The sequence below is a fragment of the Antechinus flavipes genome, chromosome 1, assembly GCF_016432865.1.
Source record: "Antechinus flavipes isolate AdamAnt ecotype Samford, QLD, Australia chromosome 1, AdamAnt_v2, whole genome shotgun sequence".
NCBI lineage: Eukaryota > Metazoa > Chordata > Mammalia > Dasyuromorphia > Dasyuridae > Antechinus > Antechinus flavipes.
Genome location: NC_067398.1, coordinates 40,251,784 through 40,268,947, shown reverse-complemented (window position 1 = coordinate 40,268,947; position 17,164 = coordinate 40,251,784). Strand labels below are relative to the sequence as shown.

The 17,164-nt window shown below is 34.4% G+C and overlaps 1 protein-coding gene across 2 annotated transcripts in view; it reads right to left on the bottom strand.

Annotated features, from left to right (window-relative positions):
• Window positions 1-14,297, bottom strand: part of LOC127551357 (contactin-4) — a 703,767-nt gene extending 689,470 nt beyond the window's left edge. For both annotated transcript variants that reach the window (XM_051981038.1, XM_051981047.1), the window contains exon 1: window positions 14,215-14,297. The gene's annotated coding sequence lies outside the window, so the exon portion shown is untranslated. The remainder of the gene's footprint in view (window positions 1-14,214) is intronic.
• Between the last annotated feature and the right edge of the window lie 2,867 nt (window positions 14,298-17,164).

Here is a 17,164-nt window from a genome sequence, read left to right as displayed (position 1 = left end):
TACACCCAGAAATAGGACTGTGGGAACTGAGTATGGTTCACAACATAGCATTTTCAGTCTTTTTCTTGTTATTTGCATTTTATTTTGCTTCTCTCTTTTTTTTTTAATGCTTTGATTTGATTTTTCTTGTACAACACGATAATTGTATAAATATGTATGCATATATTGGATTTAACATATATTTCTACCATGTTTAACATATACTGGACTATTTGGCTAATAAGGGAGGGTGTGAGGGGAAGAGGAGAAAAATGAAAGACAGGGCTTTGTAAGGGCAAATGCTGAAGAATTATCCATGCATATGTTTTGGAAAATAAAAAAAGCTTTAATAAAGAAAAATGTTGGAAGAATTAAATCCTTTATTCTGGACAAACATTCAACTTGCCAGAGTTACCTGCCTAATGATAAAAAAAAAGTCTTTTTTAAAAAAAAATCAATATCCTTAGCAGCCACTTATAAATACTTGAAGACCCACAGCACGTTTGCCACTTCTTCTAGTAACAGGAATTCAACTTTAATTAATCAATCAATCACCCATATTTCTACTAAATTAGGTATTGATAATGTCCTATCCTCAGAAAGTTTACATTCTATCAGGAGAGAGACTGTGAATATTATACATACTTTTATGTAGTTTGTATTTATTTTGTATATATGTATATATTTTGTACAATTATTATATCCAGTAGTTTGTATAAAATTGTTGCTGTTCAGTTTTGTCTGATTTTTGGTGACCTAATTTGGGATATTCTTGGCAAAGATACTGGAATGGTTTGCCATTTCCTTTTCCAGCTCATTTTACAGATGGGGACACTGAGCAAACAGGATTCGAACTACTTGCCTAAAATGGCATAGCTAATAAATGTCTAAAATTGGATTTGAACTCAGGATTTGAACCTGAGTCAGTACACTATCCATTGCTCCTCTGCTTGTAGACTACACAGTCTTAGCTCTAATTATAAGTCTTCCTGATTGTCAGCTAGGACAAACTAGCACACCTTTAACCCACAGTCTCCCTTTTATGGCCCTTCAGATCACCTGGACAAATAGTTCTAAAGGCACAATCTTTTGAAGAGTTAGACTATTTATTCCTTTCAATTGTTTGAGGGATTTCGACTCTACCAATGTCAGTACACCTACAAAGGGGTATCAATTCAGGACAGATGTATCCTATTGTTTCTTTATCTACCACAAGATTGTATACTATGAATTATTCTTTAAAAAGTTTTCCTGCTATGAGAAGCAAAGACTAGAGAAGGGGGATGTACTTTGCAATCTAGGCAAAATTAGGTTATTCTGGAGAATGTGGGATATGTGTGAGGGGAGGAAGCAAGGATACAGAGACTCTGCTTCCCCTAAATCTTTTATTTATTTTTTCTTCTGCTATATTTTTTAATACTCATACTATTTATATAGTCTCTTCTGCATAATGACCATCCTAGAGAGTCCGCATTCACTCAGAGTGTCTGCAACAGCTCATTATGTCTGATGTCCCAGTCTTTAGAATAATCAATAATACTGAATGAAGAGTAATGGTTATTCTGAAGCCAAATACTGGTTGAGGATCCTTTCTTACAGATGCTTTATCTGCCCGTGGCTTCCTGTACATTTGTCTGCAATTGTTCATTCACTATATTCAGCCTTTCCTGGAAGAAGAGGCTAATTCTACCTGTTGCTGAGTCGTTTAGATCTTCTTTCCTCAGTAATTTTAGAATGATTAGTGGCTTCCATACTACATTCACAAGCTATATATATTTTTTTCTCTCGAGCTGTTAACAGATGCAATGAGTCTAATACTCAATGATTTAGCTGGTGCTCTTATTATTTATGATGAAATGCACTCAATTTCATTTTCATTTTCTCCTACTTCCAAATGGCTTGTGTTATCTCTTAATTACTGACCACTCTCTATACTCAGTGGTGTTTTATGCCTCTGTATCCCCAGCATCTAGCACATACCTGGCACATAGTTTTCATTTAAGAAACATTTACTTATTGCATGATTATATAGCAGAGAAAAAGTTTTATAGTGGTTAGAGAACTTGGACATCAAAGCCAGGAAGAACTAACTTTAAGGTATAATCCTGACTTAAGTAGGTGATCTACTCTGAAACAGTCACAAACCTTCAGCATTTACCCTTTAAGATGATAAATCACAGAGGAGATTCCAACCTGAACTATTAAAAGGGAATTGACCTATACCAATCACAGGGTTAGTCCCCATCTATCTAGGTATGGTGTAAGACAGAGAAAAATGACATTTTTTAAATCACAGTCCTCAACAACCACTTACAAATACTTATGTATCCATTATATGCTTATGTTTAGTATTCACTGTGTATATACTATGCATACATGTTAGGTATTTCTAAGTGTGATTGGCATTTTGACTTCAATGAATCATTTATTAAATATCTTACTATCTTTAGCAGTAGTATTTAATCAGTTCAGTTAGATAGTAGAATAACTCAAATTATTTTCAACATAAGCAAAATATTCTCAGATATATCTAAGTGAAGATTATTATTGCAGTGATTATTCAGATCACCCTCACTTGAGATCTTGAATCAAATGTTGGATTCCTTGTTGGGAACTCGTTTCGAAATGGTTTGGAATATATAACCAATGGGGTCCCTTTCCATTCTAAAATTTTAGAAGCCAATTGGGAGGGAAGCTAAGGAGATGATAGCATGCTTCACTAAATAAAGATGAGTAGGGTGGGTTTTTAAAATTTTGTTTATTTGTTTTGTTTTTATTAATTTTTTTTTGCTGAGGCAATTGTGGTTAAGTGACTTGCCCAGGGTCACACAGCTAGAAAGTATTAAGTGTCTAAGGTCAGATTTGAACTCAGGTCCTCCTGACTTCAGGACTGGTGCTCTATTCACTGTGCCACCTAGCTGCTTCAGCAGAGTTTTTTTTTTTGTTGTTGTTTGTTTTTTGAGAAACCATTTGTACATCATTTTTTTGTTTATTCACTAGATGTTTAAATGTTTAACAACAAAAAAGAGATTTTCTTTGGGAATTAAATCATCAAAATTCTTGCATTTATTCCAGAAAAAGTTGTGAGTTAAAAATGTAGATTCCCCAAGTCTCTTGATCCCCATATTTCTTGTGTGTTGGATGTTTGGCACTTAAATCAAAAGATCTACTGACTCAGAATATGCAATGTGGCTTTGGATATCTTTCATTTTCCTGATCATCAAATTTGGCATTCATGTTCTAGATGTGTTCTAAATTTTCTTCTATTGTGATTTGTGTCTATAATCTTGTTTTCTTTTGGATTCCTTTGAGGTCTGATGACCATTATTGTTCTTGATATCCCTAAGCCACCACATCTTCTAATTACTCTAAGGTGCCTGATAATTATTGCAAGGATGAGTATTTTCCTTTTGTCCTCTTTTCATTTTAGTGTCAATTAAATTAGCTTTTTCTACTGGGGGTGGAGGCAGGGGCAGGGAGAAATCTTCCATTTTTGCTTGTATTTGGAATTCACATAAAAGTTCACTGAAGGGAACAGAATGATTTCAAAACTCTGAGTCATTTTAGGGTTTTCTAATTTGATGATTCTGACTTGATTGACTTTTTTTTTCTTAGTGAGTTAATCACATAATTACAAATTAGTGGATTATTTTATGCAGGAAGATTGTTCTATAAATTAGGTCACTGTCATTTATCATTATAATTTCTTTTCAAAACACATCAGATCTTATGATCTGTTAACATCTATCTCACCGTATATCATTTTTTTCACTAAAATGAACATTCTGAATAATTACAAAAACTCAGTGGAGAAAATAATTAAATGTATTGTACAGCATAAATTTGCATATCTAGATGAACAAGGCTATTATAATCTGTTTCCAGACTGCTGCTTAAGGGAGGAATCAGAGAGGCAGGAATCAGTGGGCAGATTTTATTAAGGAAACTGACCCATGAAAAACATAGGATCACTCATCATCAGTGATCTAAGCTAAAAGTGACCTTAAAATAATTCATTTTGTAGCTGTAGGATATTGTTACTAGAGAGATTATCTGTTAGACTGGTTGAAAGTCATACCTATATTCGATTGAAAGTAGTCTTAGGTAAAGTTGTCTGTACCATGAAATAGGCCAGATGAACACAATTGCTCTAGACCATTGAAATCAGATCTAAATGAAATAAAGGGCACATATGTGACACTGTGGATAGAGTGCCAGATTCTGAACTCGGGACATCTGATTTTCTTTCTGGCTATGTGATCTCCTCTGTAAAATGAGCTGAAGAAGGAAATGGTAAACCACTCCAAAATCTCTGTCAACAAAGATCCATTTGGGGTCATGAAATAATAGGTACAACTAATTGATTAAATAAAAACTTATAATGTGGACCTGAAGACTCTTAATTCTGCTATGGAAGACATTCACAGACTTGAGGAAATCTCTAGCTCTTGTTGCTATAGAGCAGAGACACAACCCAATGGTCACATAGACTTCTGTAATACATAAAGCATGGTTTAATTGTCACCACAATCACAGAGGTAGGACAATTGAAGTGTGGGAACAAAAGTGGTTACTAATAGTTCTGATGGGAGGTACCAATCTACCCGCCATTCTGATACTTCTGATGGCAAAGATAACATAAGGGAGAACTAGAATTCCTGGACTAGTGTTCTTAGTATGGCTTCTCTATTGTGGATTCAAGGCTTCTTGTGTGACAGGTAAAATAAAAATAATAGCTACTATTTATATAGTGCTTTAAGATCTATGAATCAGTTTATCTAAATTGTTTCATTTGATCCTCCAAAACAACCATATAAAGTAGGTGCTATTATCATCCCTATTATATAGATGAGAAAATTAGACTATGGAGGTTAATTGTTTTATCCAGGATCATACAGTCAGGGAATGTAAGAAGAAGGATTTTAATTCCTGTCCTCCAGCTTCCAAATTCTGGAACACCATGCTACCACTAGTATAACATTTGAAGGAGTCAGATATGTGGTGAACATAAAAAAAATGATAATACTGAAAAGTTCGGTTAACTGATTGGCATTCCCAGTAAGTCTGTATTTGTGTTTTTTTTTTTATGTTATTCATTCTATTTTATTCATACTCAACTGTAATAATAATTTGTACATAGGAATAAATCAGAGAATTATGGGACAACTGATAGAGAATGAAGTCAGCAGAACTAGAAAAATAAAAAAAATGACATAGTGGAGTCATGAAAGTATTAGAATGAAAGCAAATGTGTTATTATCATAAGGACTAAGTATGACATCAGAAAGAAGTTGAGAAAATGTATTTCTTTCTCTTCATTGCAAAGGTGTGTGTCTATGTATATGGGATGTTGCATTCATTATAGATAGATTTGAGGAGTAGATTAGACTTTCTTTATCTGATTTTGTTTTTCCATTTGTGTTTTAATGTTATGAAGAATGAGTTGTTGAGGTAAGGGAAGCATGAGGAAGATATTGACAAATCAATGCGATGCAACAATGAAAGACCTAAATATTTCTTAAATTAACTTTTGAAATTTTTCTTGACTGAAATTGATTTATAACCTAAATTACCTGATTTCCCAACTATTTGAAATAGAGATTTTAACTAATTTATTTTGATGGGATTTCTTATTTAGAAATAAGTACCAGCTTTGCCTTCAGATTAAAAAAATTTTTTGATATTGATTCACATAACACATTCACCTCTGAAATACCCTTTCCTTAATCCACACCTAAATTTCATCTATTATAATAAAAATTAAACAAATAATCATTTCAAATAAATTGGATAATACAGTAGCAGAGCTCAACTGTATACATTCATGGTTTCTGATTTTATCCTCGCCCACTACCAAAAGAAGAAAGAAAAGGAAAAAGACACATTTCTTTTAATGTGTGTTTTGTACTAAATCCCATTTAGTGATTGAGTATAAAATATTGCTGCTCAGAAAATGATATGTATTTGGGGGAGTAGATGGACTAGAGAGGTGAGGTGTAGTAGAGGTGAGGGGCTGGCTGCAAGAGGAGAGATTCATTAAATGTAAGAATATTAAAGCAAACTACTGAGGCAGCATCGAAGAAATGTTGACCAAATTCTTTCTTGAACTATTTTGTTCTGTAAAGTATTTATTCAAGTGAGGAAGAAATATCACTAATGTGGTCAGAACATAGTAATTTAGAGAACATAAAAATGAAAAAAAAATCAAGTTCCATGGGCACTTCAACAAAAATAACTATTGTATTGATTTCTTTTTTTACAGAATTTAAACATCAAGGAGAAAACAACTAGATTTTAAAAAGAGGGACTTTGAATAGAATTCTGGGGATATGACCCTATGAAGAATGGCAGAACTCATATGTGATTATAATGGAAAGAAAAGGGAAAAATAACTGAAATTATTTAACAAGCATAATGACATACTTTATATGCACTTAGTGCATTAAAAACACAAAAGTATATTAATTTTTGTATTTTGTAACTTGTTAGAAATGAACGTACCTTATAAGATCTAAGATGGTTTTAAAGTTTCAGAAACAAAAGGGATAAAGTCTGCTGGTGATGCTCCTGGATTGTATAATCCAAAAAAAGGCATTAACAGAAGCTCTAAAAATCTAATTAAATTTTAGAGTGCCCATAATGCCTCCATAAGGCTCATGTAAGCCATTATCTACATTAATAAAAATTAAAGTCAAACAATCTTCATATAGTAATAATATACCTGGATTCAAGGTCACTGGGATCTCCTTACTTCAGGAGTTTTCTTTATTGTTATTATTGATATAACTGATTATATCTAATCGACTTCTCTAATCTACATTTATTTGTTTTATAGGACAGTATTCTTAATATAGTTAAATGGCCTTCTCAAGTTCCTTTTCCCCACAAGCCCCCATCAAAAGGAATTTATTTTTAATATAACAGAAAATGTGGATATATGAAACAAATAGAAAACCAAGAACTACATATTAATTTTTATTCTCAAAATTATAGAAATAATCTTGAATTTTGTTGAACTAAATATATATTATAAAGAACTTATCCAGTTTTCTCAAACTTCTCATTGTTTCACCCTGTAATCTGCCTTAACCTCAGGCTCTCTTTCCATTTTTAGATGAACTAAAATTTTATTTCTGTACATTGGGCTCCTGCATTTTCCTCTCAGATCCAAACATGCTTGCTTTCCTTCCAGTCCAGTCTATCTCATTTTTTTTTTTTGCTTTCCCTACATAAGTTGATCTATCTGAGGGAGACTGATAAAGTCATCTTTCAGCTGATGATCCTGAAAATCATACAGCCCTTGACCATCAATTTTCGCTTCTCTGAGAGTTGACCTGCCACAAACATCACACTCCATTGGGAGTATGTACAAAGGCTGCCTGGCTTTCTTAGCCCCATCCTTTGATCCCTGTGAGAAGGTCTTAGAGGGATGAAGCATGCTTCCTTTAACATCGTTGCTTTTTTGCTTGGAAGGAAGTATCACAATGATAGATCTCAAAATAGAGAGCCCGATGTTAGCACAGACATGGGGGTAGGGTGGACATTCTAAACCTTAGATCTTTATCTTTGCTATTTAGGTGAGTTCTAGCATAGACTATTAGTTCCTTGAAAACAGGCACTTTTAGAGTTTTGTTATAGAACTCATAGCCCCTAAATCAGCTCTTAACACATGGGAGTTATTTCATTGCATGGCCCTGAATTTGTTTTAGTTGTATTGAAATTGTTTGCCAAAGCTGAGTGATCTTTGGAAAAGATTATGTAAGTGTTACATGTAGGAGTGACTAAAGCTTCAGAGAGCTTGTACTAATTCATCCGGTTAGTCTCTATTTCTTTCTAGGATGTTGAGTGCATCTTTATCTGTTGACCCTCTTGTATCATCATTCCTCTCTGGGTATCTCAATGTAATGTCTAGTCTTATCCTATGAACCCAGGAACTCATTTATAAAAGGACATACCATATAGATGTGGCTCTAGATTTAACTGTTCATCTGAATCTCCAGATTCAGAATTGTACTGAGAGGTGAGAATTACTCAAACAATATGTGTCAGAGCTGGAACCTGAAGCCAGCACTTTCTGTTTCTGAGGTCTACTTGCTATTCATTATGCAATACTACCTCATTCATTTAATATGTTAATTCATTTAATACATTAAAGAGTTGGGAGGTTAGTGAACTATTTTTTTGGTTGGAAGGAGAGTATGCTGATTGAAGTCTCCAGGATAAAAATATTGGTCCCAAGAGTTGGTGAGCAAAGCACAAGGGACTCCAGTTGATAACAGGCTTTATTATTAACAATGATTAGAGACACAGAAAAAGGATATAAATTCTGTCAGAGATGCCAAAGTCAAACAAAGACTAGAGAGAGTTGGAGCTGATGTAGCCCAGAGTCAAATGGAGTAGTCTCAGAAAACCTCAGATCTAGCAGAACTCTAGTTCAGATGAGACAAATACAATCACCTGGCTGAGGACTGAAGGTCCAACTAACCCATGCAAAGTCCCACAACTGAAATCAGTGCAAATAATGTTCACTGTCTCCTAATTTCTATCACCATTCTCTCTCTCTGCCTTCACACAGCCACCACCTTGGGTTAGCTCAGCATTATCTCTCATCTGAATTTTTACAATAGTTTTCTAATTTTGGTTTTCCAGATTCTTCCCTCTCCCATCCTCCACAGAGCTGTCTAAGGATCTTGCTAAAATGTAGGTCTGACTATGTTATGTTCTCACTAATAAATTCCAGTAACTCACTATTTTGTTAGCACTAGGATCAAACATAAACTCAGCTCTTTTTAGCATGTAAAGCCATGGCCCCGATAGGCCTTTCCAGACTTATTATAGATTACTCCATTTCAAATTCTCTTTGGTTCCACCAAACTGGCCTTGCTGCTTCTCATACCCGATATTCCACCTCCCTCTCTGGGACTTAGCAGTCCCTTCTCCACACCTAAAGAGTACTCTTTTTTTTTTTCCTTCCATTTCTTAGAACCCTCAACTTCCTTCAAAATGAATCTCAAGTACTATGTCAAATAATGAGCTCTTTTCTCATTCCCCAATTGTCAGTGACTCTGTCATTTAGATCTAATTATAAATATGTATATTGCCTCCCACCCTCTTGGAGAATTAACTGGTGGAAAAAAAGGACTACAACAATTTGCTTTTCATCCTTAGCACCTAAATGATTCCTAGCCTAGTGAGTGATTAAAAATACATATTAATTGGCTAACTGATGGCTCTACTGAGGGAAGAATCTGAACAAAGAGATAGGAACAAATGTTCCTATGAGGAAGGATTTTCTCATGGAATAGACAGAAAAACCTTTCAGAATTTGAAAGCCAAACTTTGGGTTGTAACAGAGCATCCTTAGAGTGTGAAAGATCTTAGCTGAGTAGCTTTGGAGACTTGAGGAACAGATAAAAGAAAACAAAGTTCTCATTGGAATATCAAAGATTTATAGTGACTAGAGGAGGGTTAGGAAATGGGGAGTGTCTCCCCTCTAAAGCACAACACATAGAGATCAAAAAGGCAGTGGGCTGGGGTGAACTTTTAGGAGTGGAATAAGATATCAACAATGAGATGATTCTAGACCAGTTTCATGGTCTTGTGATAAAGAGAGCCATCTGCACCCAGAGAAAGGAGTGTGGGAATTGAGTGTGGATCACAATATAGCATTTTCATTCTTTTTGTTGTTGTTGTTGTTTGCTTGCATTTTGTTTTATTTCTGATTTTTTCCCCCTTTTTGATCTGATTTTTCTTGTGCAGCATAATATTTGTGGAAATATGTATAGAAGAATTGTATGTTTAACATAAAAAGGGATAAGCATTTATTAGTCATCAACTATATGTTTAGGAACTAAGCATTTTGCAAATATATAATTTAATTCATATAACAATCCTGGGATGTTGGTGGATCTCTATCCCCATTTTATAGTTGAAGAAATGGACTTGCCCAGGGTTACATAGCTAGGATTATGAGATTAGAATTGACCTTAGGTTTTTTTGACCTAGATTCCCTTTAGAAAGGGATTTCTTTCTTTTCTTTTCTTTTCTTTTCTTTTTTTTTTTTTTTTTTTTTTGTAAATTAATTGGGGTTAAGTGACTTGCCCAAGGTCACACAGTTAATAAGTGTTAAGTATCTGAGGCTGAATTTTAACTCTTTTCTTCAGGGCTGGTGCTCTGTCCACTGTGCCATCTAGCTGCTCAAGAAATTGATACTTAAGCTGATTTTGCTTGAATTCATTTTACTGAAAGAACACTGAGGTTCCCAGAGGATGTGTGAGTTATTCAGACTCACACAGATAGTAAGTGTTGAAGGTCTCATTTAAACTCAGTCTATCTAGTTTAACCAGTGTATCAGTTGGCTTCTTTAGGAGTATAAAAGTATTTTAATGAAATTGAAGCACATTCTATTTCTTGTCAGGCAAAGGACAATGGAGTCTCCACCCCCCCCCAAAAAAAAGATTCAGAGACAAACTAAATGATTTTACAAGTTATATACTGAATTTATGATTATTTTTAAGTTCCTCTATAATAAAACAGGGGCTGGATCACACAACTTCATGCATATCCTTCTTTTTTTGTTTGTTTAACTCTATCCCTGTGTAAAATAGAATATCTTTTTTAAAATTCAAAATCCTTCATGATATGGCACTAACTAATCTTTCCAGTATGTTAGTATATTCCTCCCACTTAAGTCTGACCTGAGCAGATGGTTCTACCTGCTATTCCCTATACACATCCCATCGCCTACTCCATGCTTTTGTAAAAACTCTCCACTGTGCCTGAAATGGTCTCCTTCCTTTCCAGTATGTCTTGGAGTAACTAAATGCCCTCTTCTATGTTAAACTTTTTCCTGAACTCTCTAGTTGTTAGTGATTTCCTCCCATTCTGTGTTTATTTTGTATAAATTATATGCATAATTTGCATATATTTCACATGTTGTTTCCACCCATTATTGTCCAGTGCCATTATATGTCTAGTGCCAGCACAGAGATTGATTGCATAGTAGTTGCTTAGTAAATACTGTTTGGAAAGAAGGGCCCATGATGTAACGGAAGGAATATTCACAGTCCAGGCTTTTCTACTTTCAGTCTGTGTGACTTTTTGTCTGCTTCTTCTTCTTTTTTTTTTTTTTTTAAAGTTCTCTGTAACTTAGATTCCTCAACTCTAAAATTGGAGGGACGCCTTACATGGGTTTCTAAGGTCTATTCCAGCTCTGCCTCTTTTATCTGATGATTACTTTTTCCCCAATTCAGAGCATAGATATGGATTTGTTCAGAGATGAGAAATAACAAAAGAAGGTTTTGTTTTGTAGAATTTTAATCCTTTACACATTCTCAAACCTGCATACACACACACACACACACACACACACAATCACACACACATAAAGAATACACAAATACAATGAATAGCCTTTACTATGAACAAAGATAAAGCGTCATTTTGAAAACAGATTTGCACTACATTATGGAAAGCTAGGTTATTTTTTTTCCATTGGTGCTTAAGTACTCCTCTGCTATAAAATCACTGACACCAAGTAAGGCTAGAACAGAGATTGTTATGTTCTTTCTCTGGTCTTATCTGCAAGGAGTGTCCCACTTTTCATCTGTTGTTTAATATAGCTATAAAGAGCTCTTTAAATGCTACTTGCCCTTCTAGATGCAATCATTTTCTTGGTTTGTACAATGTAAGCCAGGTCTGGCCTCTGTACGTGATAGAAATATCATTAACACATGTCATCACTGTTTCTGCCACTGTTCTTAGAAGCCCCAATATTTTCTTTTCAACTAAGTGTTAACCTCCACTTGTTCATCATAGAGGAAACTAGTGTAATCACATTGAGCTAGATTTGGTGTTATGGAGATGTGATTTCTGCTTACTTAGTATGCAAGTGACCAATAGCAGACATGTCTCTCAAGCTCAGTTTCCTCATCTGTAAATTAAGCATAACAAAACACTTTACCAGATTGTTGAGAGAAATAAATTAAATATATATATATATGCACATATGTGAAAGTTATCTTACAAACCTGTGTGAGAAAAAAATGTGTATTGTTATTATTGTGTTTTATTGTTGTTTTGATTTTAGCCTACAAAGTTTATGAAATGAAAAGCTCTTTAGGAAAAAAAAATATATTTCATCTGGCTTATTCTGTCTGCTACTGTAATTGTCTCAAGGATGCTTTTCAATAAAACATGTGCTACCTGGAAGGCTCACCCTCCTTGGAGTCTTTTAAAAACTTACTCATGGGATGGAGCCAAGATGATGGATTAAAGACAGCTGAATTCTTTCAACATTCCCCTCCAAACAAATTTAAAACACTTCCTTAAATCTAATTTTGGAATGATAGAGCCAACAAAAAGGCAGAGCTGGATATTTTTCCAACCTGAAACATCTTAAGAGGTTGGCAAGGGAGATCTGAAATACCAGGGTGAGAGTCGGCTTGGAGCAGCAGCAACAAGCACCAGCCATGGATGGACTTCGGAGGCAAATATGATAAGCAATGGCTTTGGGAGCTTTCAGTCCAGAGACAGTAAGAAGGTTGAACAACTAGTCAGAAACAGAATACAGAGGATTCTCTACTGATACTGAGTAGAACTGGTATTGGTTGTCAATTGTCGACTCTAATATTCATACATAGCTCTAGGTCACTGTTCCAGAGTAAAAAACAGCACTGGAGTTCAGTTATAAGGGAGCAGAGACTCTGTTGCCAGGTCCAAGTCCAAGAGGACAAATGGCACTTGCAGGTGCAGGAGAAGCAAGAATCCTATACACAGTTTTAGGGCCAGGAGGACTACTCATGGGATGGTAGATTAGAAACAGCTGAATTTTCCTACCATTTCCTTCCAAATAAATTTCCACAATTCTTCCAAGTTCACACTATTTTGGAAGAACCAAAACCTTGCAAATATCCAGGAATAACTCTGAGAAGATCAGCATGAAAAAACCTGAGGCATGAGATAGTGCCTCCCCATATCCAGCTGAGCAGATACAACTTCAAATAATGTTCAAAGTTTAAAAAAAAAACAAGTTGGAAAAATGAGCAAACAACAGCAAAAAGCTTGAACATTCAAAGATACCATGGTAGCAGGAAAGACGAAGATATAAACTCAGAAAAAAACAATAATGTGATAATAGCTATAAGCAAACCCTCAAAAGAAAAATGCTAATGGAATCCAAGGTTAACAATAATCCCTGGAATAGTTAAAAGAAAGATAAAAGTGATAGAGAAAAATGGGAAAAGATGTTAGTGTGATGCAAAATAAGAAATAAAATAGGTACCAGGAATGGCAAATATGAAATAGAATTGGAAGAACATATAGTTAGCAAGGAAAAAGACAAGTTCCCTGGGGGAACTCATAATTAACCAGAAGAAAAGGAATACTCTGTGAGGTGGGAGAAAGCCATTGACTGACAGGTTAGAGTGACTAGAGTTAGTGAGAGTAAGGATAAAGGCGTCATTAAGGGAAAGGAAAATGTCATTGATGGTTATAAAAAGTGACTTTGGTATGGAAATCTCAAAAGATAACTGATATTGCTATAACTAGAAGAATATCATGCAGAAGAATTTTCTTATGAGGGTAAAGTTTATAATAATCAAAGTGATATATTTTTGCCTTTCTAAGCTTACCCAAGTTTTGGATAGTAAAAATGATTTTGGAGCTATGATGATGGAATATAAAGAAATCTGAACATCAATCTAGGTGTTGTGAGAATTGATTTCAAAGTCTATTTCTACTTTCAATGACCTACATGATCTTCAAGTCATAACATTTCTTTGAATCTTAGTTTCCTTCTTTGTAAAATAATTAGTTGGAATAGATAATTTCAAAGTTTTCTTTCTAGTCTAAAGATTTATTAACTTTTGTCACCAGCTTCATGGATAACAACAACAACAAGTAGCCAACACATATATAGTGCATATTATTTCATTTGATACCCATAACCACTCCTTATAGATAGGTGTTATTATTATCCCCATTTTAAAGATGAGCAAACTGGGGTAAACATACATAAAACGATTGCCCAGAGTGGTACAGCTAGTAAATGTCTGAGGCAAAACTTGTACCTAAGACTTCTTGACTCTAGCTTGGTACTTTATTTTACCAAGCTGGATGAAAGAAGTGATGTGGTCAACAAAAATAATTTCTAGTATTATAATGTCCCTACATTATGACAGGATTCTGGATTTGAACATTAATCTTCTAGAAAAAGAAAAAAAAATATGGACAGACCTGGAGGCATAAAATCCACGTGGGAAGATATTGCATTAGTCCCGTTGAGAAGCGAAAGGTACTTGCATTGGAGTAGTAGCCCTGAGAATAAAGAGAAAGAAATGGAAGTTAGAAATGTCTGTGTTGAATTAACAAGTCTTGGCAATTAAATGAATATGGTGCAGAAGTGAGAAAGGGAGGGAGAGCAAATTTCATGAGTCTTAATTATGTTTCTTATTAAGCAATAGAGAATCCAAAGGTATTACAGGGAAGACATTCCTTCTTCCATAATATTTGATCACTTTCTTAGGATCCATAAGTCAATTGTTTTTTCCATGTTTGCCTGAGTTGAGAACAAAAGAAAATCCTTCCCACTCACAAGACACATTTAATACTGTCATCTCCTGAAATAAAACTAAAGAGTTCACCCACAGGAAAATGCCAATAATAAGAAGCAAAACATATAGATGTTCCTCATATGAGTGTTGGATATAAAGTTAATGCTGTGCATTTATTTATAGCAAGAAGTGTTTCACCCTCAGAGATGAGCTCCAAGTCAGATTCTCACTTCACTTCAAGGAACAAGGGCTAATATATGAGCCTGAGGATAATGTACCAAAAGATGAGAGTTTACTGAATTTGAGTGAAAGATAGCAGAGAGGGAATGAGAAAATAATTGGTATGTATAAAAGCAGCCCTTTAGGAGAAATGCCAGTTTAATGGGAGAGCCAGAAAACTCTCCAAAGCAAGGCAGACTTTGACAAGGAGGAAATAAAATTTGGATTCAAGTCATATTACCATCATATTTGTTTATCTGTGAGTCAGCAGAGTGCATCTTGCCCTAACATATGTATGACATTCTATCTGTGGACACTAATATCAATCATTGGCATTCCAGGGTGACAAGGGGACACTTACTCACCTCTAGGTGATAAGTAGCAAGGAAAAAAAGAATCTCTGTAACAAACAAAAGGCTTTTCCTTTTCTTGAGCTACCCTAATTTATATCCTTTTCAATAAGAGACTCAATCATATCAAAAGAATGAGTGACAGGAAAAGGATCCGTAGTCCATCAACCACATTTATATCCATCAACCATAACAACATTGTGTTATGAAATGCTTTTTTACTCTATAAATTAAAAATGAAAGAAGCGGAAAAAAAAAAAAAAGAAATGCCCCAAAGCTTGAGTGCATTGCTCAGTATCATACTGGAATTACAAAACTAAGCTGGAATTTGAGTCCACAATCTATGACTTGAGTTCTATTCTATTCTATATTTCAAAAGCTTCAAATGAAGCTTTGAGCACATTAATGTGGCATTTTCCTCCACTGGCACATATTGCAATCTACTCATATTTATTTATTTTACATCTATGTTTTACCCTATACATTTATTTAATGGAATCTCTTCATTATTTTTGATATTGTCTTTGCTGTCTCGTGATATCACAAGAAGATGATTGGAGCAATATGGATATACAATTGTCATCTTTTTCCTTGATTTATAATAAACCCATCTTTCCTTCGTGTCACATATTTCCCATATGATGTCTTTTACTATATTATAGGAGGAAAATTATCAGAAACTTATCTGAAAATCTCCTAATACAACATAATCATTTCTTATTTTATATTTTCTGGTTATTTCTTACAAAAAAGGAAGATCCAGTCACCCAGTCATAAATACTTATGCTATTGTTTTTTGTTATTCTGATAAAAATGAAAAATTCTTGCCAGTGAGTTTACCAAAATCCACAATAGTAACAAGTCAGTTGAGCATTGTGACTTCGGATACTGAAACAAATATAGATATGGATATACAATTATTAATTGTGGGATTATGGACAAGACATTTAATCTCAGAGTCTTCAATTTCTTCAATGAAAACTAAGATGACAGGGCTCATTCTACTTATCTTGAAAGGCTGTCATGACTAAAGAACTTTGGAAAGTGTAAAGCCTAATCTAATCTAATTATTTTCTCATTTTTGTTAAGAAATAAAAGGACTTGGAAAACCCATAACCTCTAACGAGAAACACCTATTCCTGAGATATGGATAAAAATAATCCTGGCACGACAACATTCTTTTCTTTGGAAGAATGTTTAATTTGTTCAACTAGAAGAGGATTATTTAGATACTTTTGCTGTGTTTCAGAAGTAAGAAAGTAAGGCAGGTAGGGAAAAATGACAGGAGAGGAAGAAGGGAAGGGAAGGAAAAAGGGGAAAAAAGCAAAGGAAGGAGGAAGAATGGGAAAAGGAAAGAAAAGGAAAGGAAGGGAAAGAGAGAAGGAAAGAAAGAATGAACAAATGAATGAAGACTACTTTCAAATATTGTTACAAAAATCATTTAGGAAAATTTCTAAATCATAGAACCAGTGCTTATGTCAGATAAAGTATATTTTTCATTCATAATGTAATTAATTTTCGTATATTTGCAAGTAACACCAGTACTACTTAGCTAAAATATAATCTTCACCATCTGTTCCATGTCACAAAATTCTTTTTTTCAGTTTTCCCCATTTGGATGCTGGTGACTCTATTCTTCTGGCAAAATAACATGTTAACATTCTCCTTTTTGATCTAGCTTCTATAGATGAAAGACCAAACTTTCTAACATAGAATAAGGTGCCCTTAACAGGTAATGATAGTCACCAATTAGAAGCCGAACATTTACTTGTAAATGTTATAGAAAGGGCCATTTCAAATATATGAGTTGAAGGTAGATCACTAGGTGGCCTCTGAGGTTCGTTCCTCTGATGAAATTCTATCAGTGACCATTTTTAATCCCTAACCTGCTATGATATTCAAAATTTGACACACGTTAATGAAAATGCCTGAGCCATTAAAAATTGGAAGGATGGTATTCCTTCCTGCCATCTTTATTTGGAACTCATTTAAAAAAACAACATTGAATATAACTCTTTGTTATTGGATGGCAATACTGGATGGATGTTGGATGGCAACATATCT